This window comes from Vulpes vulpes, chromosome 14, assembly GCF_048418805.1.
Source record: "Vulpes vulpes isolate BD-2025 chromosome 14, VulVul3, whole genome shotgun sequence".
Classification (NCBI taxonomy): domain Eukaryota; kingdom Metazoa; phylum Chordata; class Mammalia; order Carnivora; family Canidae; genus Vulpes; species Vulpes vulpes.
Window position 1 is genome coordinate 26,500,787 of NC_132793.1, and position 26,666 is coordinate 26,527,452.

The 26,666-nt window shown below is 44.8% G+C and overlaps 1 protein-coding gene and 1 long non-coding RNA gene across 10 annotated transcripts in view; one reads left to right on the top strand and one right to left on the bottom strand.

The window, feature by feature from the left end:
* The window catches only part of BCL2L1 (BCL2 like 1), a 64,997-nt gene that overhangs the window by 28,348 nt on the left and 9,983 nt on the right, over positions 1-26,666 (top strand). The gene's annotated exons all lie outside the window — the stretch shown is intronic.
* On the bottom strand, positions 5,113-10,600 carry LOC140595371 (uncharacterized). Its single transcript, XR_011996948.1, has 3 exons — positions 10,464-10,600; positions 7,780-7,908; positions 5,113-6,278 (listed from the first exon to the last, which is right to left on the bottom strand). It is a non-coding gene; the product is annotated as an uncharacterized lncRNA (long non-coding RNA).

Sequence of the window (26,666 nt, forward strand, 5' to 3'; positions counted from 1 at the left end):
TTAGTTTCCTCATCTATAAAAAGGAGATAATAACATATAGTGCTTTTCTTGAAAGACTCTTGGGAGCATGAAAATAGCTGGTAAGATATAGGGAACACTTAGCATGGAGCCTGGCATATAGTAATTACTCAGTATGACAGCTACTATTACTGCTATTATTATCAGAGTTTCTTTACAGGTGACCAAGTTGCTATGATTACTTTTGGAGCTACTCTCCAAGAGCAAACTTTTGGGTTGAGAGAGTGAGTATATGGTTATCCTTTGAACCAAGAGCTTGGAGATTTTAAGATTCCTGAAGCTGAGGACTGTGGCCCATAACCTTGTCCTCCCCCTCCTCCACAAGTGCCCCAAGTCATGCTTTGTACACAGTAAGTGTTGCTAACCTTGGCATTTGACAATAGGGTATATTTTCTTCAATCTTTGCCAAGGGCTTCCAAGAAGGCAGGGACCTCCTCCTCTGCCTTGTTTACTGTTTTGTCCCTAGAACCTGCTACAGAACCTGGAGCATAGAAGGAACATGGTCATTATTTGTCAGCTGAGTGGAAGGCTTAGTGAATTGAACTTTTTTTTAAAGATTTTATTTATTCACGGAGACACAGAGAGAGAGAGAGGCAGAGACACAGGCAGAGAGAGAGAAGCAAGGCTCCATGCAGGGAGTCCTCATGGGGGGTCTCGATCCCAGGACTCTAGGATCACGCCCTGAACTGAAGGCAGACGCTCAACTGCTGAGCCACCCAGGCATATCAGTGAGTTGAATATTTAAAGTACATAGGACTTAGGGTGCCTTGCTAGCTCAGTCGGTAGAGCATGTGATTCTTGATCCTCAGGGTTGTTAAGTTCGAGCCCCATGTAGGATATCGAGATTACGTAAAAATAAAATCTTTGGGGGTGCCTGGGTGGCTCAGTCAGTTAAGTGCTTGACTCTTGGTTTCAACTCAGGTCGTGATCTCGGGGTTGTGAGATCGAGCCCCACATGAGGCTATGAGCTCAGCACGGAGTGTGCTTGAGATTCTTTCTCCCCCTGCTCAGTCTCTCTCTCTCTCTCTCTCTAAAATAAATAAGCTCTTTTAAAAAATAAAGTACATAGGAGCACACCTAGCACATAGTAGGTGTGTAACATGTGTTTGAATGATTAAACAAGGTATTGTGAGGATGGCTCCACTCCTTGTTTGCTTTGTGGCCTTAAGCCTCTTGCCCAAGCTCTGCCTGTTGCCTCATCTGTTGTAGAAAGATAACACCCGCTTTGCCTCCCTCATGGGCTAGCTGTGAGACCCAGGGAGATGATAGATGAAAAAGCACTTTGAGAACTATAAATATTTGGTCTTGTTGCTTCTCCTTGATTGAGGTCACAGCCATTGCTGTGTCATTCATTCATTTATTTGTTCGTTTGTTCAACTCACAAGCATTTTTTGAGTGGAAGCAATAGGTAGCTCTCCCACTTATCTGGCTTCATGAATTTGGACAAGTTACATTAGTTTTTTAAATCTGAACATCTGTCAAATGGAAATAATACTCTTTTCATAGGATTGTTGGGAGAAAGACTAAGGTTCTCTGAGCTTATTGAGGCTGAAAACTGTCTCATTAGGCCTAGCACTTGATGGCTGAACCATTGGTTGCCTTCTGTAGTCAAATTACCAGATAAGGCCAGAATTCTGAGTGTGATTCAAATGGGAAGTAGAAATGAGTATTAACTCCTAATCTCAGGATGTTCTCACCCGCCTAGGCTGGACTGCTGAGTAGGAACTCTGACCCAGCCAGGATCAGTACTGTTTATTATTTTTTTATTTTTTTATTTTTATTTATTTATGATAGTTACACAGAGAGAGAGAGAGAGAGAGAGAGAGAGAGAGAGGCAGAGACATAGGCTGGGAGGGAGAAGCAGGCTTCATGTACCGGGATCCCGACGTGGGATTCGATCCCGGGTCTCCAGGATCGCGCCCTGGGCCAAAGGCAGGCGCTAAACCGCTGCGCCACCCAGGGATCCCTAGGATCAGTACTGTTTAAACATAAAACTGTGAGGTACAGTGGGCCTCACCCCATGCTCACCTCTGATTCAGAACAAGAACATCCATCCCTTGTTCTACCCACTCTCCGTCTGCTACTCAGCTAGAAAAATTTCCCTTTACTGACAGCACCCACATTCATATGGAACCCTAGGGGTTACCATATCAAAGAAATCTTCAGGGAGTCATCAGAAATGGCCCTTTGGGGCAGGGTCAAGGGAGGGAGCCCAAGTCTAAGGCTCAGGGTCTTCTGGGACTGGGCCAAGGAGCAGGTGCAAGCATGAGGCCCCAGGCTGGTGGCTAAGTGACGAAACTACTCTCAGTTTCATATATGTATAGAGCCAGACACGAAGTCAACCCAGAGGAAACTGCCTGCCTGTCCATGCAGGTGTCTGGGCACCTGGAGGCAGTTTCTGGTCTGATTTAGTGGTGGAAGTTGACATTCCGAATTAGTACCCCAAGCCTCAGTGAGGGAAACCCATGGAACTCCAGAGCAAAGCCTGCAGTTGGCACCCAGGTCAGTACCTTTGAACCCTTAGCCGGCCCCTTTGGGTTGAAAGAAGCCCTTACTCTGGGCTCCACAGCAGTCCTACTAGAAAATTTCCAGGGACAATGGAATAATAGTCAAAGCTCCCTTTATGGGGCCCCTGCTGTGGGTTGAGCACTATGGTGGGGGCTTTTTAAGAATATGAGATCTTTTGTTATTAGAATTGTGGCCTATGGAGTCAGACAGAGCTGAGTTTGAATCTGGGCTCCATCATGGACCAGCTGTTCAATCTTGGCACCTTCTTCCCCTTCTCTGAGCCTCTGGAAAATGGAGACAGTAATACGTGCTTCATAGGGTTTTCTCTTATATGTGAGGTTCAGCACAGATGTTAGAGAACTTCAACAATAGCTAACATTTCTTGTGCAATTAAGTGTTTCATGTGTATTCTTTGAATTCCCAAAACAGTACTATTGAGGTAGGTACTCATTATTCTCATAGAGAAAAGTGAGGCATAGGGAAGTTTAAAGAATTTGCTCATAGATGCACACCTGTAAGTGGTGAAATCATGATTTGAACCCAGGCCTGCATTTCCCAAAGCCCCCATGTTCTGCTGTTGCATAAGGAGGGCCCAGTTAATGTTGTTGCTGTTACTTTTGTATCCAACATTGTAGCTGTCTGTGGTTTTGGTCTATCTATTGAATTCTGAGCTCAGTGAAGGCAAGAAACCCATCTTAATCACCTTGCATCCCCAAAGACCAACATAGTACTCATAGTACTCATAATACTCATTAATATTTGCTTAATGGCTGAGAATATTCCCTGTCTTCATTAATCAATCAGTAGCTCTTTATCGACCATTTCCTGTAGGGCAGATTTGAGCTAAATCCTGGGAGGAATGCAAAGTACAACTGTGCCTCTCTAAACGGAAGATTGGGTGTGTGTATGGTTGTATGGGGGGCGGGGGGGGGGGGGGAGCATTCCAGAGCTCTGTGTCATTGGCAGAAACTTCCACACAGGAGGCAAAAACAATACAGGTGGCTTGGGGATGTTTTCCAAGCTGGGATTCCCACCCCTCCCTGACTGGGCCACTCCCTCCATCTCCTGCAGAACCTGATGGCACTGATTCCCTACTCCGCCCTAGGCAGAAACCACTCCTCTTTGTGCCCTCTCCAGTGAGGAGGGTGCATCTTTCTTGTGCTTGCAACCAGTTTGTGGGAGCCTGCAATGACAGGGAAAGAATCAGAAGTTTGGAGCTGGGAAGGGACCTTAAGTCACTACTGCCTTAGCACTTCCGCCAGAGTGATCTTTTAAAAACCTGGTTCAAAAAATTAATTAATTAATTAATTAATTAATTAATAAAATAAAAACCTGGTTCAGATCTTACCAAATTCTTGCTTACAACCCTCCACCCACTTGGAATAAAACCCAGAGTCCTTACCAAATCCTCTAAGGCCTGCATGATCTGGTCCTGGCTGCCTCTCCATCCTCCATCCATTCTGCCACTCCCTCTCTATACTCTGACCAGAGGGGTTTCTGCTGTTCCTGGTCCTGTCACATTTGTCCCTGCCTGAGGGCCTTTGTAGTTGCTGTTCTTACTACCTGGAATGCTCTGCCCTGGTGTGTGCCTTGCTGGTTCTTTCCCTTAACTCAGCTCCCAGGTCACCTCCTCTGAGAGTTCTCTTTGACCTTTGGTAAGTAGCTGAGCTACTTTTAAATCATTCTGTAGTCTTTTACCTGCTTGTATTGTTTGTCATAGCGCAGACCTCTATCTGATGTTTTCCTTTTGTGTGTTTACTTGGTTTTTGTCTGTCTCTTCCACTGGAATACAAGCCTCATGATTATAAGGGCTTTGGTTTGTTCATCATTTTATCTGTAGTTTCTAAAACTGTTTCTTGCTGGTAGTGAATATTCAGCGAATGATTTTTGGAATTAATGATTGAACAAATGAATAAACCTGAGATACTGTTTTCATTTTACACATGAAAAAACTGAGGCCCAGAGAAGTGAAGCCATTAAGAATTGAAAGTGTTGTTTCAACTTTTTGAATGGTTACTAAGTAAGTGCCAACCAAGCACTGTATTCAGTGATTTACATGCATTATTTTCGTCACTTTTCTTTATTGTTATAATGAGTTGTTTGGGACACCATTTTTTGGTATACCATTGTAGCATTTAAAAGAAAAATAGACCAACTCTTATTTTTTATTAGAACCTCATTCTAGGGCAGCCCCGGTGGTTCAGCGGTTTAGCGCCTGTCTTTTGCCCAGGGTGTGATCCTGGAGACCCTGGATCGAGTCCCACATCAGGCTCCCTGCATGAGGCCTGCTTCTCCCTCTGCCTGTGTCTCTACCTCTCTCTCTCTCCTCTCTGTGTATTCTCATGAATAAGTAAATAAAATATTAAAAAAAAAAAAAAAAAAGAACCTCATCCTATTCTACAAAGAGTTGGAGGCAACTTAGGAAAACTCAGGTAACTAGGATTTAGCTAGGGGTGTCAGGTGAAAGAAAATTACGGGTAAGAAAACAAGAGCCAGAACTAAAATAAGTCCACAGAAATGGATACATGAGTCCCTTTGAACTGAGGAAGTTTTTCTCCTGTTATTAAGATTAATGACTAAATTATGCCCAGATTCTTGAAATGTTTTATTGTTTTTCTTTTAATCCAACCATAGGACTCCCAGCTGGTTCAGTTGGTGGAGCACATGACTCTTGATCTCGGGGTCATGAGTTCGAGCCCCACTTTGGGGATGTAGCCTACTTAAAATAATAATAATAATAAAATAAAATTCAAGCACACACACGACCTTGGGATTGTCCCAGATTGCATAGAATAGTCCAGAATTTGTTGGGTCCCTCACCACCTCATCAGCTAGGCTCCTAGACTGAAGCAGCATGATCTCTTCTTTCTCATTTACCAAAAGAGCCAGTCTAGTAGGGAGGAGCCTGGCTCTTGCCTCAACCCCTTGGTGACGGACCCAGCCAACTTTGTTTCAAAGGGAACCTTTTCCCCAGAAGATTTATTAACTGAGATATTGCCATTGAAGACCCAGTTCTTCTCTCAAGACACTTTGACCTGAATTAGAGAGGGACAACATAATGTGCATGAAAAGAGATCTTGTGAAACCCACCAATAAATGCTAAATGCCAAGTAAGAGAAGCACATCACAGCAAAGGGACCGTTAGAGCTGGGACTTAGTGTAGTCAGGAAAAAGGAGGGCTAGTGATCCCAGCAAGGGGTCCATGTTAGCTAAGATATACCAGCTGGGATGGACTCTCAAAAAGAGACCCATTAGCAGTAGTAGTCCAGTTTGGACTGTGTGTGTGTGTGTGTATGTAGAAAGGCCCTTTTGTTTGTTTGTTTTTTTAGAAAGTCCCTTCTTAGGTGATAAAGCCAAAAAGGTCAGCTGGAGCCAAATTTGTGGGAGCCTTGGGTGCCAAGGAAAGATTCTGAGGCCCTCCTCGGCAGCCTTGGTATCCTAATAGATGAGTCATTGCCAGGCATAGAGGCCCATCCTGGCTGCCTATTGGTCCCCAGGTAGCAGTGCCAGCATATGAAATGGGAGCCAGGACCTTGAACTGACAGTGAGCCTAAGAGTAAATGTGGGGCATTAGTCAGTGCAGACTTTGGCCATCCTAAGTGCATTCATTCATTTTAGTGATTCAGCAAATGTTTATTGGGCACCATTTACATGCCAGTCCTTGTGCTAAGTACTGAGGGTGCTGTGATGAACAAGACAGTCCAGGATGCTGCTGTCACAGAACTCTTCTATTAGTGGGGGAGATAGCTAGCCTGAAAAACAATTAAGATGATTTTAAAAAGAAGGTTAAACAATGTAAAGAAAATGAAACTGAATAAATAAATAAAATCTTTTAAAAAGGGGGCGGGGGGCAGCCCAGGTGGCTCAGCGGTTTAGCACGGCCTTTAGCCCAGGGCGTGATCCTGGGGACCCGGGATCAAGTCCCACGTTGAGCTCCCTGCATGGAGCCAGCTTCTCCTTCTGTCTGTGTCTCTGCCTCTCTCTCTGTTTCTCATGAATAAATAAATAAAATCTTTAAACAAAAAAAAAAAAAAAAAGAAAGAAAGAAAATGAAACTGAGTAATGGATTACCTAGGGAAGCAACTTTTTATACAGGGAGCTCAAGGAAAGCATCTCCAAGGAGGTGACATTTGACCTGAGAGTAGTTTAGGAGAAAAAGCCAGGCTGGGAAGATTTGAAGCAAAGATTTTGCAAACAGAAATGCAAGGCAGGGTTGAACTTGGCTTTTCCAAGCTTTGGGCCAATGCAGATTCTGAGCTCTGACACTGGCATGCCAGTCTGGGCCTTTGTTTCCCTTGGAAATGTTAGAGATGAAGATGATCTTTACATCTCCCTCACAGAGATCCAAATGAAATAATGGAGGGTGCCTGCGTGGCTCAGTCAGTTAAGCATTTGCCTCTGGCTCAGGTAATGATCCCTGGTTTCTTGGATTGAGCCTCACTCGGGCTCCTGCTCATCTCCCTCTCCTTCTGCCTAATGCTCCCCTTGCTTGTTCTCTGTCAAATAAATAAAATCTTTAAAAAGGCGGGGGGATAATGGTAACTGCCATTTACTGGAGCACATAGCCAATGTTAGGTATGCTATGCAATTTCTCATTTCATTCTCCCACCCAGCCTGTGTGGTAAGTAAGTGGTCTGTTGGCCCTGGTTTCTTTTCCAGTGAGAAAACAAGTTTGGAGTAGTGAAGTTCCATGCACGGGATCCTGCAGCTTATACAGGAGAACCTGGATTCACATCCAGATTGGTCTGGCTCTAAAACCAGAATTCTTTCCATTGCCCCACCTTTGGAATAAATGAAGCATTGTTAGTTCAGAATGTACAGAAAGCCACTTAGCAAAAGGGGAGTTGGGTAATCATCTTGGGATAAGGGTCTTGAAAGATACCGACTATCCTTGCCAACTGAGAGGATTCTTTTTGCTTATCTTCAGGAGGATGCCCCAAAGCCTTGGGTCACTGTTGGCCTTTGCCAGAGGCATGTTCGGACTTAACCAGCTGAGTATCCCCCAGTTTCCTGCTTTTACCATCTCAGCTGCTGGTCAGGAGGTTTGGGAAGGTGACATCATCTAGCTGAATCAGCTGCCTCTTCTAGACACATTAACAGGAACTGAAAATCATTGCCCCTTCCTTTCTGCTCTGCAAGTTTCCTCAGAACGAGCCTGGAGTACAGGTATTCCACCTGTCCACAGGGGTTTGGCTGGAACAGTGCTTTCCACTGTTAGACAGTTGGAGGGACGCACAGTGGTTTAGCATCTACCTGCAGCTCGGGGTGTGATCCCAGGGTCCTGGGATCGAGTCCCACATCGGGTTTCCTGCAGGGAGCCTGGTTCTCCCTCTGCCTGTCTCTGCTTCTGTTTGTGTCTCTCATGAAATAGATGAATATAATCTTAAAAAAAGAAATAGAGAGTTAGAACGTTCATTTACTTGGAGAAAGCTGTCCCGAAGGCTTCTCAAGCTAAAGGATCAGTGTGTCCTTGAGGGATAAAGGGATTCATAGGAGAGTCCAGGTGCCTCCCTTCCACCTTCATTCAGCCCTGTGACCTCTGCAAGAACTCCTGACCCTGCTGATCTCTTTTGCATAGGCCTAGCAGGATAGGATGGGTAAACAAAAAAATGTTATTTGTGGACTTGGCCCTATAGCATTTAGAGTCTGGTCAAGAGGACAGAAAACTTAGATTCCAATGCAGGGCAGCCACCACACTATACTCTATTGGATACCAGCCTCCACCCCTTGACCAGTGACCATAAAGGAAAAAAATAAGTGAAATACATTTAAAAAAGAAAAAAATCAGAAGAAAGTTATAAAAAGATGGTTCAGTGCCAGGTGAATAGGACAACAGATGGCTTATTTGCTTTGTGACTTTGCTTCCCTCAGCTTCTACTGTTTTCATGTGTAAAACAGATTTCACCAGGGTGGTGGCTCCTTGGGTCATTAGAATATTACATAACACATGTAAAGCATTCAGCAGTGCATCCAGCTCCTGGGGAGTATTCAATAAATGGTAGACCTTGAGTAAGGTCAGGGAGGGCTTCCTGGAAAAGGTGGGCTTGGAGCTTGGATATACTGGATAGATGCTGATAGTCTGCTGTGTAATCTTTGACAATTGACTTTACTTCCCAGAGCCTTGGTTTTCTCTGTAAAATGTGGGTCCTGCTAGAACCCACTTCACAGGGCTACTGAGGGGGTTAATGAGGTGCTATATTAATAATGAAAACCACTGAATAGAGTTCCTCTCCATTATGTGCTATTGCTATTTCTTATTTGGCCGGGGAACTACCCTGAGTAAAGACTGGAAATAGGATGTGGGAAGGCCTAGCTGTTGTTCATTCCTACTCTCATCTGGGTGACTTGGTCGGCTGTCTCTGCGTCTGCCCTTGCCTCCCTCTAATCTGTTATCCATATAGCAACCAGTGATCTTTTAAAAATAGAAGTCAGGGGCAGCCCAGGTGGCTCAGCGGTTTAGTGCCGCCTTTGGCCCAGGGCGTGATCCTGGAGACCCAGGATCGAGTCCCACGTTAGGCTCCCTGCATGGCACCTGCTTCTCCCTCTGTCTCTGCCTCTCTCTCTCTCTCTCTCTCTCTCTCTCATGAATGAATAAATAAATAAAAATAGAAGTCAGATCCTTTGTTCTTCAGTACAAGACCCTGCGATGACTTGTCACTCACGAGAATAAAAGCCAAAGTGTATACAGTGCTGATAGAGGACAGTTCCTTAGGAAGAAGTGCCCTAGGCGTATTCCTTCTCAGAAGCAGCCCTGGTCCCTTGACCCTGTGTGTGTGTGTGCGTGCGTGTGTGCAGGCACAAGTGGATGACACAATGATGATGCTCTGCACCCAAGACATTTCACAGTAAGGAAGGACATTGACCACTGCCTCGGGGCTCTTGAAAGTCATCAGGGCTGAGAAAGCTAAGGGCACCCAGGAAGGCCTTCCTCTGTGTCTGAGTCATTTCCTGAGAGATATTGGTCATTCATTCATTTGTTCATTAACAAATATTTATTGAGTGCCTGTCATGCATTAGGCGTTGAGCTATAGGTTGGGACTACAATGTGAACAAACGAAAGCCCCTGTTTTCACTGTATAAGTGAGAGCAGAAGCAGGAAACTAATAAAAAACTGGACGAGTGAGCAGGAGCAGGAGCAAGAGACCAGTAAGAAGCCAGGTGGGTGGCAGTGGTGGTTTGTACCAGGGTGGAGGTGTAGCAGAAGTGGTGAGAAGTGGTCAGAGCTTTGATAGAATTTAAAGGTCGGGCCAATTGGATTTACAGATGATTGGATAAGAGGTGTGAGACAGGAGTCCAAGTTTTTGGCTTGAGCAACTGGAAGGAGATTGCTACCACTTAATGAGAAGGGGAAGATGTCATGGCCAATAGTAAGTAGTTTCCTGAAAGGACTGTGGAGTCAGACTGCCTGCATTCAAGTCTTAGTTTGCTTGCTGTTTGACTTTTGGCAAGTGTTTGATTTCACCAAGCCTCAGTTTCCTCAAATGTAAACCTCCTGTCTGGGCCATTTAGGTGCTGTGAAAACTAAATGGGGGTAATTTTTTCTGAAGAGCTTCAGACACTGCATGGCATCTACCGAGTCCTCAGTAAGAGTTAGCTTGTGGAGGGCAGGGAGTCCCATGACCAAGCAGGCAGCAGGTCCCACCCCACCTACACCACCCCCTCAAGGAGCCCACTCTCCAAGAGGCAGCTCAGACACCATCTGTCCAGCAGAGAAAAGCCACAGGGAGACAGCTTTCAGGGAGCATTAGATAGATGAGCCCTTCCCAAGAAACTTAATCTCATTCTCAGCAGGTGCTAATCCTAACAGCCTCCCTTGGTATCTGAGCCCAGCCCACCCAGTTCCTTTTCCACCCCCACCGTGAGTCCCAGACCCTCTTCCCCTTCTCACCAGCTCCAACTGTCACCAGCACACTTCCTTACCAGATGGAGAGGCTTACCAGTAGGAGGAAGCTGCCATCTATCCGCCTGAGCCGAGTCCCTCACATTTATCAGGTCACCAAGGGCTTCAGGTGCCACCTGTCCAGAGCCCCACCCCCACCCCCAGGTGCCAGTTCCTGGGCGTGGTGCTTGATCCAGGCGGATCCAGGCTGGAGCCAGCTGGAGCTGAGGACTCCCATTGTGCCCCAGCTGCTGCCTGCCCTCCCACCCACAGGCGGAGAAACAGGCTTAACCCTTTGGATACCACACATGTAGCCAGTTAGTGGTTGCAGTTCTGACTCTGAGTTTTGCACTATTCCAGCACACCATTTTTCTTTATGAAAGTTATCAGAAATACAACAGAATATGTAATACATATATATATAAAGTTTCAAGAATGGGAAAAATGATCACCTGTAAACTTATGCAATTTAAGAAATCAAACATTTATGAACACCTTTGAACTTCTGTGTGCCTGTCTCTAGCCATCCCCTACCCATTCTCACTGAGATTTGGGTTTATTGTTCCCTTGCATTTTATTTTATTTTATTTTGTTTTGTTTTTGTATTTATTTATTTATTTGTTTGTTTGTTTTTAAAGATTTTATTTATTTGTTTAGAGAGAGAATCCCAAGCAGACTTCCCCTCTCCCCCTCCACACAGGGCTCCATCCCGCAACCCCGAGATCATGACCTGAGCCAAAATCAAGAGTTGGACACTCAACAGTCTGAACCATCCAGGCGTCCCTCTCTTGCCTTTCAAAAAAATATATAGGGCAGCCCGGGTGGCTCAGCAGTTTAGCGCTGCCTTCGGCCCAGGGCATGATCCTGGAGACCCGGTTTTGAGTCCCACATCGGGCTCCCTGCATGGAGCCTGCTTCTCCCTCTGCCTGTGTCTCTGCCTCTCTCTCTCTGTCTCTCATGAATAAATAAATAAAATCTTTAAAAAAAATATATATATATATATATATATATATATATTTTTTTTTTTTTACCATATGTAGAGTATTCTGCATGCTTTCCAGGTTCATTTCAATATTATACTGTGTGTATATTCATATGCAATTTGCTTTTTTTTTATTCAACATTGCAACATTGCAAGATCCATCAGTGTTAAGTGTATAGCTGTAGTTTGTTCATTTTCATATCCCCTTGTATGATTATGTCTCACAATTTATGTATCCATTCTACTGTCAGTGGTTATTTGGGTTATTCCCTTGTTTTTCCTATTTCAAATGCAGTTTTGAACATTCTATGTATGCCTCCCCACATGCACATGTTCTCCTTCACAGCAGTTCAGAGACTAGTTTGCCCATCAGAATCACCAGAAGGGTTTGTTTTTTGGTGTGTTTTGTTTTGTTTATATTTTTAAGTAATCTCTACACCAACATGAGGCTCAAATTTACAACCCCTAGATAAGAGTCTCATGCTCTCTCGATTGAGCCAGCCAGGCACCCCATGAGAATCATTGCTCTAGGGTGTACACCCAGGAATAGAATAGCTTGATGGAAAGTAATGTCTGGATTGCTTTCCTATGTGTTTGTAAGAGTTTACACTGCCACCAGCAGCATATGAGTTTCCATTGCTTTACATCTCAAATGTTTGATACGGTCGGACCTTAAAATTTTTATAGAGCTAGTAGGTGTGAGATGGTATCTTGTGGTTTTAATTTGCATTTCTCATATTACAAGTGGGGTAGAGAATCTTTCCTTCTATTGACCATTCATGTTTCCTCTTTTGTAAAATACTTGTGCAAGTCTTTGCTCTATTTCTTTTGATTGGCTTTTTCTTAGGGATTTGTAGAAATTCTTTATATATTCTGAATATTAGTCTTTTGTCTACATGTGTTATAAATATAGGCTCTCAGTTTGTAGATTGTCTTTTCACCTTCTATATGTGTCTTTTCATGATTAGAAATTATTAATTTAATCTGATTTAGTGTTTTCTTCCATGATTTATACCTTTTACATTTTGTTGAAGAAATCTTTCCTGAACATTTGGTCCTAAAGACATTTTCGTATTTTTTCTTCAAAAAGTTTTAAGGTTTTACTTTCACATTTAAGTCCTTAATAGATCTGGAATGGACTCTCATGTCACCTTAATATTTTTGTTGGTGGGATACTTTTATTTCAGTAGGTTTCTTTTTTTTTTTTTAAGATTTTATTTATTTATTCATGAGAGACACAGGCAGAGGGAGAAGCAGGCTCCATGCAGGGAGCCTGATGTGGGACTCGATCCCAGGTCTCCAGGATCATGCCCTGAGCTGAGGGCAGGCGCTAAACCACTGAGCCACCGGGGCTGCCCTTCAGTAGGTTTTAAACATCTACAAATCTGAATTATTTATACCTTGAGTTGTAGCTAGAGCTTATTATGTATACTGCATTAAAATTTCATACTGAACAAAGGTGCCCTCTTTGGGAAAGAGTTTTGATCACATTTAAAGCCCTTCTAAGATTTTTTTAAATTTTTCATATTTTAAATATAATAATGGTATTATGGTTATGATTCTTTTCTCTCTAATATTCCTTATATTTAGACGCCTGAGTGGCTCAGTGGTTGAGCCTTTGGTTCAGTGGTGATCCCGGGGTCCTGGAATTGAGTCCCGCATCATGATGGCTCCCCTTCCGGGAGCCTGCTTCTCCCTCTGCCTATGTCTCTGCCTCGCTCTGTATGTCTCTCATGAATAAATAAATAAAATCTTTTTTTAAAAAAGATATGCAGGGCAGGGCATCAAAAAGCTGCATAGTATTCCATATCTGGTACTGTCCTCTATTTAACCAGTTCCCATTGGTAGGCTCCCCCCCCCCCCCCGCTTTTTTTTTTTTTTTTTTTTTTTTTTTTTTGCTGCCTCTTGCAGTTATAGTAGTGATACTCCGTGATTAGCCCCATCGTATTTGTCATTTGGCCCATGTGTGAATACCAGGTATCTGAGGGGGATAAATTCCTAGAAGTAGAATTGCAGAGTCAAAGGATGTATGTATTTAGGATTTTGATAGATATTGTCAACCTGGGTGTGTGGCAGTGGTGCCAGTTTACAGGAGCACCTTTTCTCTATGCACCCCTTCCACTGAGGTTGGATTTGGTTCAGGACTTTTATTGAGTGCCTTCCAGTGCCAGGTTTTTTGTTTTTTGTTTTTTAATTTATTTATGATAGTCAGAGAGAGAGAGAGGCAGAGACACAGGCAGAGGAAGAAGCAGGCTCCATGCACCGGGAGCCCGATGTGGGATTCGATCCCGGGTCTCCAGGATCGCGCCCTGGGCCAAAGGCAGGCGCCAAACCGCTGCGCCACCCAGGGATCCCTAGTGCCAGGTTTTTGATACAAAGATAACACTTCCATAGTATCAAATAAAATTGTTACTATATGCCATGCACAGGCACATTATCTGGTAATACCACAAGGAAACCAACAGGAAGGTTTTTAGATGAGAAAACTAAAGCTCAGAGAAGTTAAATAGTATGCCATGGCCATTGACTCAAGCTAGTAAGTGGCAGAGCAGGATTTAACCCCAGGTTTCAATCCTCTAATACCTGTGCTCTTAAAGAACATCCGACTGCCTCTCAGGAGGAATAACATACGGTCTTATTGTCTAACACAGGTGAGGAATCAGGCTCAGAGAGAATAACTGTCCAAAATAACACACAGCCAGGAAGATATGGAGTCCCCAGGGGACCCACATATGTCCATTTGAGGCCTGTGGTCTGTACTGAGCTGCCTGCCTTCCTTCCATGGAAAAAACGTCCAGATCTCATTAGGATTTTGTTTTTTGTTTTTTTTTTTTGTTTTTTTTTTTTTTTAATTTTTTTTTTAATTTTTATTTATTTATGATAGTCACAGAGAGATAGAGAGAGAGGCAGAGACACAGGCAGAGGGAGAAGCAGGCTCCATGCACCGGGAGCCCGACGTGGGATTCGATCCCGGGTCTCCAGGATCGCGCCCTGGGCCAAAGGCAGGCGCCAAACCGCTGCGCCACCCAGGGATCCCTCATTAGGATTTTGTTAAGAGAACTTTCTCCATCCAGAGTTCCAGTTGCTCTAGAGAGCCATAAATCATTGGTTCTTGGTGTGCATCTGTTGACCGTTAGAGGTGCCCATAGACAAAACCCATCTATGATTAATAATACTAATGACAGTATAGTCACCACTATTTACTGAGTACCTACCACATGTAAGATGCTATACAAAAGGCCAGGGAAACATTATTTTTCCCATTGTCCAGATTAGAAAACTGAGAATAGGGGTGCCTGGGTGGCTCAGTCAGTTAAGCGTCTGTCTTTGGGTCAAGTCATGATCCCAGGATCCTGAGATTGAGTCCTACATCAGGCTCCCTACTCAGTGGGGAGTTCCCTACTCAGTGGGGAGTCTGCTTTTCCCTCTCCCTCTGCCTGCTGCTCCCCCTACTTGTTCTCTCACGCTCTCTCTCTCTGTGTCAAATGAATAAATAAAATCTCTTTTTAAATGAAAAAAAAAAAAAACTGAGAATAAAACAAGTTAAATAATAGTCCTGAGGTCAGCAGCCTGGATGGCTCAGTGGTTTAGCGCCGCCTTCAGCCCAGGGCGTGATCCTGGAGACCCGGGATCAAGTCCCACATCAGGCTCCCTGCATGGAGCCTGCTTCTCCCTCTGACTGTGTCTCTGCCTTTCTCTCTCTCTCTGTTTCTCATGAATAAATAAATGAAATCTTAAAAAAAAGTCCTGAGGTCAAATGCAAATAACAACAGAATCCAAATCCAATCTATTAGACTTAGAAGCCCTCACTCACTCACTCTGGTGTCCATGTATTTCCCTTGGCTCTCTCTGCCTCTTCCACTTGTCCATATTGTTTGGTGCTTTCTCTGGAGGGTGAGTCTGGCTTCTCCAGCTCATGCTGAATGCTTTAGAGGAAAGGGCCCTTTAGCTTCCATTTACCCCATATCCCCCACCCCTACTCCTAGTGCTTAGCACAGGGTAGCCAAAGAGCAGGCTGCCATGTGACACTGGAGGGTTGGCAATGGCCCCCACTAATACTGCCTCAGAAAAGACTCATCTCCCAATTGTGTAACAAGTGTTCTTTGAATACCTGATCTGTGCTTGTTGCTCCAGTGGGAAAGGAATATAAACTATAGACCTAGCTTTCAATAATTTAGATTATAAGACCACAAATAACAAAGTAAATGGAAGACTAAAAGGATCAGAAGAGTTCATAGGAGAAGAGAAGTATAACATAATAGTAGCAAACAGTCATGGAACACAGTAGGGTTCCATGACCATTTTATAAACATAGACCCTGAGACTCAAGAGTTTGAGTATGAAGTCCAGAGTTGTATAGCAAATAGGTGTTAGAGTGAGGGTTCTGTGCTGGGTGGCTTGGGAGCTCCCAATAAAGGACGTCTGGAAGGATGGGCCTCATATGGACAAGAAGGGAGGTCAAGATGTAGGCCGAAAGGCTGAAAGGTGGAGCTGTAATATTCCTAAGATATTATGGCTTACACCTTAAGCTCTCCTTCTGAATGTGGGGAAACCCAGGCCTGGGTCATAAAGTAATAGCACAGGATCATATAGGTTCATCTAGTGTTTCTTTGTGTCCATACATTATCTCATTGAGCCTCCGACTATGCTAGGAAGCAGAGAAGGTCCTACCATGGAGGGAACTGGGGTCTTCTGACTTGAAATCCCAAGTCCTTTCCAGCATCCATGCCCCCTCCACATTTCTATAGTGGGACAACACAGTCTTTGCAATCAGATAGACCTGGGTTTGAACCACCTCCATTTTGTGTCTCTAGAATCTTAAGGTTTGCAAACTAGGGTGATTCTGGGTACAGAAAAAGCCCTTTGGGAGGCAAGCATATGGTAAGGGATGAATGACATAAGGGAGACATAATAACACTAAAGTTCCTGTAGTGCTTTTTTTTTTCAATTCACTTTCCAGTCTTTGGTTTACATATGAAGAAAGTGAAGTGATTTGCCCAAGATCACACAGTGAGTTAATAAAAGGCAACCTTGGGATTAGAACTCAAGTCTCTTGTCTCCTAAGAGACTTTTTCCTTACACAACACTGCACCCTTGAGAAGGCTAAAGGGAAAGGCCTAGGGATAGGATCACAGTACTTTGGAGCTAGAGAGATCATCTAGTCCATTGTCCACACTTGACAGATGATGAAAGTGAGGCCCAGAGTCCTCAGTTGACATGTCTGCAGCCAGATGGAACTACCACAGAGCAGGAGTAAATCCACATGTTCTGACTCTAAAGGCCCAGGATCTTTTTACGCTACCATGCAAAACTTCCAAATTGCTAATTTTCTGTGCAGATCTAAAAAGCTCATTGCAGTGCCAATAATTTACAATAGGAACAACTGTTTAGTTTTAGGAGTTTTTTTTTTCCCAAATAGAGTCTCATTCTCTTTCTTTCTCTCTCTTTTTCTCAATTCTTAGGGCAATACATTAGAAGAGGAGAGGGACAAAGCTTCAGTAGAAGTAGAAAAAAGATAAACATTTGATAATCTCTGAAATCTAGGGAGGTCCTCAACCCCAGGAAATAATTTAGAGGCCAGCCCTCTCATCTATCCCAGCCAGCTCACCATTTGCCCTGGCCTACTCACAACAGGCCTTCAGAAGGACCACCTTCCCTTGGCAGCTGCATCTGGTGAACACCAACGGAAATCCCTGGTATTTTTCTTTGCATGCAACCAACCATGGAGATGTAGGTCAGGCATTGCTGGCCTGGCAGTTACAACAGCAATAGCTTTACCCTCTGCACCTGCAGCCGTGTTTGCTGAGCCTCATGAGGATGAGGAAAGGATATTCCTCTCCAAACAGGGACTGATTCCTCAAGGGCCCATGTGGGTGGAGCTGGCTGGGACTCAGGAGGGTGCTGGAGAAGACCATCTGGAATGTGGGGACTAAGAGGGTGGCTCTCTGTCTCATTCCCCCTGAACGTCTACTGTCTGCTATGCCTAGTGGCACAATTGGCAGTACCTCTGCTCCACTCAGCTTAGAGTCATCATCACTGACAGAGGAGGCTGGGAAGGTCCCATCCAACCCCTTGAGTTCAGCTGGGCCCCAGGCCTGCACCTGAACCCCCATGCCAGTCTGGTGTTTACGGGATTGAAGCTGCTACCCTTTGGGACCCAGCCTGTTTTCATTTCTGCTCTCAGCTGTCTAGTCTCCATGGACCTCACCTACAGGTTTGTGCGTGCCCATCCCCTGCAGTGCAGTCCCATGAGACTCCTCCAGCCTGGCACACTCTTCTTTGGCCTTTGTTCTTTCCAGCAGAGCCTCCAGTTCTGTGTCTGGCTCATAGGAGAGCTTTTCTGGCCCCTCAGATACACTTTGTTGGTTCAACCTAGCTGTATCCCTTCCCAAGGGTTGGTCGCTTTGTGTATACTCGAGGTTTGGGGCAGGGGTGTGTGTGTGTGTGTGTGTGTGTGTGTGTGGTTTTAGAGCACTGAGGGGTTATTTGTGTGTCTGCTCTGGGCTGACCTCCAACTGGCTGGCTGCTTCTATCCTTAGCTTTCTCCTGTTCTGGACCTCACACGTCTGTTTTGTAAAGGTGTGGGACCAAGATCAATACATGTACCATTGACCTTCAAGGTAATTTACAGGTGATATGCAAATGGACTTTTTAAAAAAATAGTGTTTATTTTATATTGATTTCCATATATGGCAAATGTTATTGGCCTTTTAGTTATAGTAACAATAACGTAAGTTGCTTTTTCATTTCATTTATTCATTTAACAAATACTAAGTATCTTACTCCGTGCCAAGCACCATTCTAGCTATTAGAAATAATCTGCCTTTGTGAAGTTTATATTCTAAAAAGATAGAGTGATTAGGAGGAATGGAGGGTGGCTAGGCAGCATTAGGGGAAGTTGTTTTTGTGGGGGAGGAGATTTGTTTCTCATTTTAAGAGTGATTGGGAAAGCCTTTTCTTTAAAAATAAAACTTTTTTTTTTTTTTCAAGATTTTATTTATTTATTCATGAGAGACAGAGAGAGAGAGAGAGGCAGAGACACAGGCAGAGGGAGAAGCAGGCTCCATGTAGGGAGCCCGATGTGGAACTCAATCCCGGGACTCCACGATTACACCCTGAGCCGAAGGCAGATGCTCAACCGCTGAACCAACCACCCAGGCGTCCCAAGGGAAATGCTTTTCTAAGGAGGAGGCACATACACAGAGATTTGCATGATCTGAGGGAATAAAATCATGTAGCAATCTGTGGTAAGAACATTCCAGACAAAGGGAACAAGTACAGAGGCCCCAAGTTGAGAAGGATATGCTTGGCATGTTTGAGGAAGAGCAGAGGAGGTGAGTGTGGCTAGAACAGAGTGAGCAGAGGAGAAAGTGATAGAAGGTGAAGATTTATGTGAGCCAAGGTGGGATACTGGCTCCTCCTCTAGATGAAATGGGAAGGCAGTGGAGTGTTTTGACTAGATAAATTGTGGCTTCTCTGGTGAAGGACCCTAGAGGGCGGTAAGAAGCTGGGAGGACAATAAGGAGGTTGTTACAACAATGTAGGCAGAAAATGGTGTTGGCTTGAACCAAATGACAGCGGTGGAGGTGGTGAGAAGTGGTGGGAGTCTGGATAAGTTCAAAGGAATTTGCTGACAGATCAGAACTAGGGATGGGGATGACTCCAAGTGTTCCAGGCTTCAGCACCTGGAAGGATAAAATTACGATCATTACTAAGAAGGGGAAAGATTGCAGGGACACCTTTCTGGCTCAGACGGTGGAGCATGTAGCTCTTGATCTCAGGGTTGTGAGTTTGAGCCCCACATCAAATGTAGAGATTACTTTTAAAATAAAATATTTTTTTAAAAATAAATAATAAAAAGGGAAAAGATTGCAGAAAGAATAGGGTTCTTCTTGGGGAATGGAGACAAGGGATTGAGAATTTTTAATACATTTATTTAAAATTTTTTAAGTGGGGCAGCCCAGGTGGCTCAGCGGTTTAGCACCGCCTTTGGCCCAGGGTGTGATCCTGGAGACCCGGGATCAAGTCCCACATCAGGCTCCCTGCATGGAGCCTGCTTCTCCCTCTGTGTGTAGGTGTGTGTGGGTGTGTGTGCATGTCTCTTTCTCTGTGTCTCTCATGAATAAATCTTAAAAAAAATTTTAAGTGAATCAATTGATAGAAAAATGTTAATGACAGCAATGATACATGGATAAGGCCAAATAGCAATGGCTGAAAATGTGGATAGTGTGGGCCAGATGTGTCTGTGCTTCCCTTCAACTCTAAAAGGCTGCTTTGGTGATTTCAGCCCTTGCAGAATTCATGAAGAATGGGAACTTGAGACTCAGACTAGAATGTAATCAATGCAGAAGGGATGACAGGAGATGAATACCTTGGGTCAGGCTTACCCCTTGGAACGACTTGGGAAGCTCTTGCATACATCCTGGCTTGCAGGCTCTGCCTCATTCACTCACTCACCCACTGGGCATCTTCTGCTTAGTAGGCCCTGGACGGGGCACAGTTCTGATGCCTACTCTCCTAATATAAAGCAAGATCTTCAGCTCCACCCCCATCCGGGCCTGGCTACTCTGTGGCCCTGCAGGTCCCTAGTGGTTGAGTCATGTGTCTGTTGAAAGTGGGCGGCCACAGTGTAGGCAGGCCCTGCCCTTTCTTTGTCTCTGTCCAGCCCCTGCCTTCCTCCTCTCATTGCCATCCACCCTTGAAGCCTGGAGAGCAAATAAATGGCTTTGCTTCCCAGAGAGAAATGGTTTTGTCTCTTTCTACATCCCATATAGTTTCCATAGTTATCAAGCTGGGGAAAAAATCCCCAAAGGCCTCTTCCCTTGCTTTTTGTAGGTGAAAAATAAGGCCAGAGAGACTAGCAACTCCCCTAGCCCACAACCAATCCATCTGTAAATCCTTTCTGCTCTACTTTTTTTTTTTTAAAGTATACCTATCCTGGGGCTTGAACTCATGACCTTGAGATCAAGAACTGTATGCTCGGGGATCCCTTGGTGGCGCAGGGGTTTAGCGCCTGCCTTTGGCCCAGGGCGTGATCCTGGAGACCCGGGATCAAATCCCACGTCGGGCTCCCGGTGCATGGAGCCTGCTTCTACCTCTGCCTGTGTCTCTGTCTCTCTGTCTGTCTCTCTGTCTCTCTCTCTCTCTCTGTGTGACTATCATAAATAAATAAAAAGTAAAAAAAAAAAAAAAAGAACTGTATGCTCCGTGGGGCACCTGGGTGGCTCAGTGATTGAGCGTCTGCCTTTGGCTCAGGTCATGATCCCAGATCCTGAGATGGAGTCCCTTATCGAGCTCCTCATTGGGAGCCTACTTTTCTGTCTGCTTATGTCTCTGCCTCTCTCTCCTCTGTGTCTCTCATAAATAAATAAATAAAATCTTTAAAAAAAAAAAAAAAAAACAATGGGAAGCCCAGGTGGCTCAGCGTTTAACACCGCCTTTAGCCCAGGGCATGATCCTGGGGACCCGGGATCGAGTTCCACGTCAGGCTCCCTGCATGGAGCCTGCTTCTCCCTCTGCCTCTCTCTCTCTCTCTCTCTCTGTCTCTCATGAATAAATAAATAAAATCTTTAAAAAAAAAAAAAAGTATGCTCTACCAACTTCCTTTCTACTTTTTTTTTTTTAAGATTTTATTTATTCATGAGAGACACAGAGAAATAGGCAGAGACACAGGCAGAGGGTGAAGTAGGCTCCATGCAGACAGCCTGATGTGGGACTTGATCCCAGGACTCCAGTATCACTCCCAGAGCTGAAGGCAGATGCTCAACCACTGAGCCACCCAGGTGTCCCTACTATTTTTTTTTTAAGATTTATTTATTTATTTATTTGCATGCACGTGAGCGGGCAAAAGGGGGGGGGCAGTGAGGGAGGATGAGGGAGAGGCAGAGGGAGAGAGAGAAGCAGACCACCCCACTGAGAGGGAGCCCAACACAAGGTTTGATCTCAGGACTCTGAGATCATGACCTGAGCCAAAGGCAGACGCTTAACTGACTGAGCCACCTAGTTGCCCCTCTACTTTTAAAAATAAATTCTGAATCTGACTGCTTCTCACCAGCTTCCCTGCCCCTTTCCTGGCTAAATCACTGTCCTATTTCTCTTGGATGACTACCTCACCTTCTCACCAGACTTCTTGCTTCCACCCTTGATCCTGGAGGTCTCTACCCAGCAGCCAGAGGGACCCTGTTAAAACAAAGTTAGATCATGTCCTCACAGTGTTCTCATGTCACCAAAGGACAAGACCAATTTCTTAAATGGCATTCAAGGCCCTGCATAGTCTGGCCCTTGGCTCCTGCCAGACCCCATCACTACCATTCTCCCATCATTCACTTCACTTTAGTCACACTGGCATTCCGGGAGTGCCCAAGTATGTTCCTGCCTTGGGGCTTTTACACTTGCTCTTCTCACTGCTTTCCTCAGATCCTTGTGATGCCTGTACCCTCAATTCATTCAGGGCTCTGATCAAATGTCACCTCCTCAAGAAATTTCCCCTGACTACGAGTTCGGATCCTCCTGTCTTCTGTATTTCTGTCTAACCCTTTTCTCTCATTTATTTTTCTTCTTAGCACTTATCACCATGTGACACATTTATTTATTGCCTGTCTCTTCCCATAAAATTGTGAATTCATGCAGGTAGGAATTTTCATCCGATTTAGTCACTGATTTATCCCCAGTACTTAGCATTGTGCCTGGCATTTACTGGGTACTTAATAAAGATTGCTAGGATGAATGAGGGTCCAGAGCTAGCAGGGCAACTTGTCTGGTTCTTTCTGCAACCTCACAGCTCAACCCACAAAGGGATCATGATCTGTCTTAGAAAACTCAGATAAGAACTCCACCAGAGCTACTTAGTATCACTTCTATTTCCAAGATAATGGCAGATAAAGGGAAGGACTGGCCTTGCAGAGGCTGGGTTGGGGGTGGGCTGTGTAAGGCTGTGTAACACACAAAACACCCAGGGAACCAGGGAGCATGCTGCCTTTTCTCTTCTGTGCCCTCAAAGTCATCTCAGACTTCCAGGGCCCAAAAATAGCAGATCCTCATGAAATAGTGGGCAGGTGCATGGGTGAAAGGGGGAAGGAAGGAAGAGCTTAGGAACATCCCTCTGCATCTGTTCTATTGCACTGGCAAATTTAATATGCTCTGGAGTCAGACCCCCTCACTTAGTAGCCAGTAATCTCAGGGAAAGGTCTCATCACCTCTCTGAGTCTTAGCTTCCTCGTAAGTAAAATGGGAACAACATTTACTTGCAAGATTTTGAGAATTCAAGCAGGAGCTCGGTAAATATTAGCTATTTTTATGTGTTTGTAGCTCTAAAAAATGAGATGCACCATCAGAAGCACAAATGAGGCCACTCTTTTTTAGCTATAAAAAATAGCAATAGCTAACATTTATTGAATTCTGTGGACCATTTACTTCTTGCTACCAAGCCTGTGATAAAAGCACAGTGCTCTCACTTTTTTTTCTTCAAGAACTTATTTTTATTTATTTATTTATTTATTTATTTATTTATTTATTTAGAGAGTGTGTGTGCACATGTTGGGGGGCAGGGGTACAAAAGCAGAGGGAGAGAGAGAATCTCAAGCAGAGTCTCTGCTGAGTACAGAGCCCAATGCAGGCTCCATCTTACCACCCTGAGATCACCAGATCTGAAATCAAGAGTCCAACGCTCAACTGACTGAGCCACCCAGGTGCCTCACAGTGCTCTCACTTTATAAGCAGGAACCCTGGCTTGGGAAGGTGAAGGGCCTTGCCCAAGGTCCCTTAAGTAGACAGTCACAGAGCTGAAGCTAAAACCTACATTGTCCTACTCCAGGAGTCCAGAAGTCTTGCAGAGGAGTCCCTTTACCTCCGCTGGGTCTCAGTTTCTCATCTGTTTAGGGAGGGAGTTGAACTGAACATCTCTGAATGCAGGATCATGACACATGAATTCTTGAGTGATCCACATGTCACATGGAGACAAGGGGGGCAGACAACAAGTTGCTTTGGGGCCTCCTGGCGGTAGTGATCTTCTGCAAGTGTATTAGTGCTCTGGGTGTTGCCTGTGAACAGCAAACTTCCTGGTGGCCCCCACCCCCTGCATCACCCTGCTGCAGGCAGTAGTCCAGCTCTCCTAGAGCACCATCTGGGGCATCTTGCTTTTCTGTACCTTGAGGCAACTGATGGACTAGGGTGGGGAATTGAGAAGACTAGAAGGAACCAGAATGTAGGAAATGCAACCCAGCAGGAGCCTTCAGCTATGAGTTTTTGGTTACAAGGGGTATATGTGTGAGCATTCATATGTATGGGGGGGAGGGAAGAGTGTTGCAGGGATTTGCTCCCATACTCAAATCCTCCAGAGCTGTTGCCTTCTGCTGTGGAATTCCAAACATTTCCGATCAGATAAAGGTGGCTGAAAATACCCGGGACTTGTTTGGACTAGTTGGAAGTGGTGCTGGGGTGAAGAGGTTGAGGCCATAGGGGCAGAGCCCAGCAAGATCTGGCCTCTCTGAGGAACTTGCCCTGGGTCACAGATGTACCCATTGCCCTTTTCCCCTATAGAATCCTACAGATTTAAGGGTAAGACCCAGCAGGCTTCGAGGTAGAAGAGGAGCAGACTCAGCGCTATGAGTCCTTCTACTCCAGAATGTTGCCTCTTACCTTCCACACTAATTACTGGGTCTTCTGAATACTCTTCAGAGACAGAACGCAGGTAATCACTCATCTATCCATGTGTGAGCTACTTTCATCTTCTTCATACTACAGCACTAGTAGGAGTCCTTCTGATGATCCCCTTCATTTTACAAATAAGGAAAGTCCCAGACTTTCCCAGTATCCCAAATAGGAGAATAGATTCAGCTTAAGCAAGCCAGTGATAGACCTGGGACACAAAACCCACATCTCCTCAGTCTCTGCCTGGTATTCTTTTCTTCACAGCATGCAGCATTGATCAGCACCAGATGAGGTGATGAGGATAGCTTTGGGAAGAAAAGAGAAGGGAACAGCTGCTTTGGACCATGGAGTACTTGGAGACATAGACTCCAGAAAGAAGCAGAGTTTTAGGGAGAGGGTTAGCACCAGACACCAACTCCCTATTCTTTGTAGGCTGCTAACCCCAGGTTTCAGCACAATGCAGAAAATGCCTTTTCCAGAACCTTCCCATAAACTTCCTGTCCCTCTTCCTGAGCCTGAAAGAACTTGGTATCTGGGGAGTCCTAGTCACCTTGCCCAATCACCTGGTGTCTTGGGGCCTGGCCTCCTCCTAGTTTTGCCAGGCAGAGAGGATGGGAATGGAGAGAGGAAACTGGCCTTTCTTCCCTACCCTCCTCACTGTCCACCAGTCAGCCATACTCATCAATCAATATCTTCTCTGAGCCCAGCCCTAGACTAGTCCTGAGAGACAGAGCTCATGGTCAAAAATGAACAGTTTAAAGCAAAATAAGTCAGAGAAAGACAAATAACCATATGATTTTATTCATATATGGAATTTAAGAAACAGTCATTGGGAGGAAAAAAGAGGCAAATCAAGAAACAGAACCTCAACTATAGAGAACTGAAGGTTGTTGGGGAGATGGGTGAAACGAAGTACATTAAGGAGTGCACTTGTCGTGAGAAGCGCAGGGTGATGGAAGTCCTAAAGCACTATATTGTACACCTGAAACTAATATTATACTATATGTTAACTGGAATTTAAATAAAAACTTTTAAAAAAATGAACAGCTCATCAAACTGGCAAGAGAACTGAAAAAGACTTGGAGGCAGAGAAAGCAGGAGTCCTCCTTGAAGAAGTGACCTGGAAGTGAAGATTTAAAAGCTAAGTAGGAGAGACCTTGGCAGAGGGATTAGCATGGGCAAAGGTCCTGAGGTTGAAGAGAACATGGTATGTGAGGAATGAAGTAGCTTGGACCTAGACAAAGCTAAGGAAATCCTGCAGCGTCTTACTCCAGAGAAAGCTCTAAGACACAAGTTGAACCCTAGTCTAATAATAAGAACAGTAATAATAGCGGGCATTTACTCAAAGTCTGCTCTGTGCCATGCATAGTTCTAAGAGCCTTACATGTATTACTGAATCCTCATCATGTTCTTGTGAAATAAGCACATCCTTAATCTCCATATTATAGATGATATCTGAAGCCAAAACATCTTAGGTCTAGTTGAAAGACTTACTGGGTACCTGCCTGCTTTACTCTGGCAGCCCAGCTTGGTAAACAGAAATAGAAGGTAATTTGTCACCAGCTTTGGCCTCATCCAAATAGCACTGCCAGGCCACCAATGAAGAAACTACTCAGAGAGAAGCACAACCTGGTCCACAGCCCACAGCTAGGCCAGCAAAGCTTCCTCTGCCAGCCTTCAGTGACTTCTTGGGCAGTCCTAGGGACAGAGTTGGAGGAAAAAGGACCAAACTTGATGCCAGCCAGTGGGAGGAGGTAGAGGGAAAGAGGCAAGTGTTTTCCAAGAAAGCTGTTCAAAAGTGAAGCACCCCACAAGAGTGTAAGCAGAAATGCCATAGAGATGAGATGCCATAGAGAATTCCCATGAGTATGGACCATCTGGAGTGAACCAGACCTACTATGTGACCTTGGCACTCCACCTTTCTGAACCCCATCTGGAAAATGAGGATGTAGGGAAAAGCTTTGTGCATCACCTGGGAGATTGGATAGTTATAAGATCACTTTTGAGTCTCTGACTTTTTTCAAGGGTGAGCCTTGGTCCTTTTCACCCAGGACACTGGGAGAAAAATGAATGGCTGTCATCATCTATTCTTGAGAAAATAGAGAATCACTAGGGATGGGATGAGAGAGTTGAGATGAGGGAGGGCTCGGAATTCCAGAGAATGAATGCATAGGAGCATGAAGCAGCCTCCCAGGAGCCATTAAGTAAGTGTTGGGCTCTAGAGCTAGACTTCTGTGTACAAATCCTATCTCTGCCATTTATGAACTTTATTTATTTTTTAAGATTTTATTTATTTATTCATGAGAGACACGGGGGGGGGGGGTGCGGCGCGCAGACACAGGCTGAGGGAGGAGCAGGCTCCATGCAGGGAGTCTGATGTGGGACTCGATCCCAGGTCCCCAGGATCATGCCCGGGCTGAAGGCTGCGCTAAACTGCTGAGCCACCGGGGCTGCCCATTTATGAACTTTATTGACCTTGGGATTGTCCCTCGAACTTTCTGTCCCTGTTAACTCATCTGTAACATGGAAAGTAACAATAGCACTTTGTGGGGTTATTGCAAGGGTTAAGTGAATTCGTATATAGAACTAAGCTCTTAGCACCATGCCTGGTACATGGTTAAGTGCTCAGTA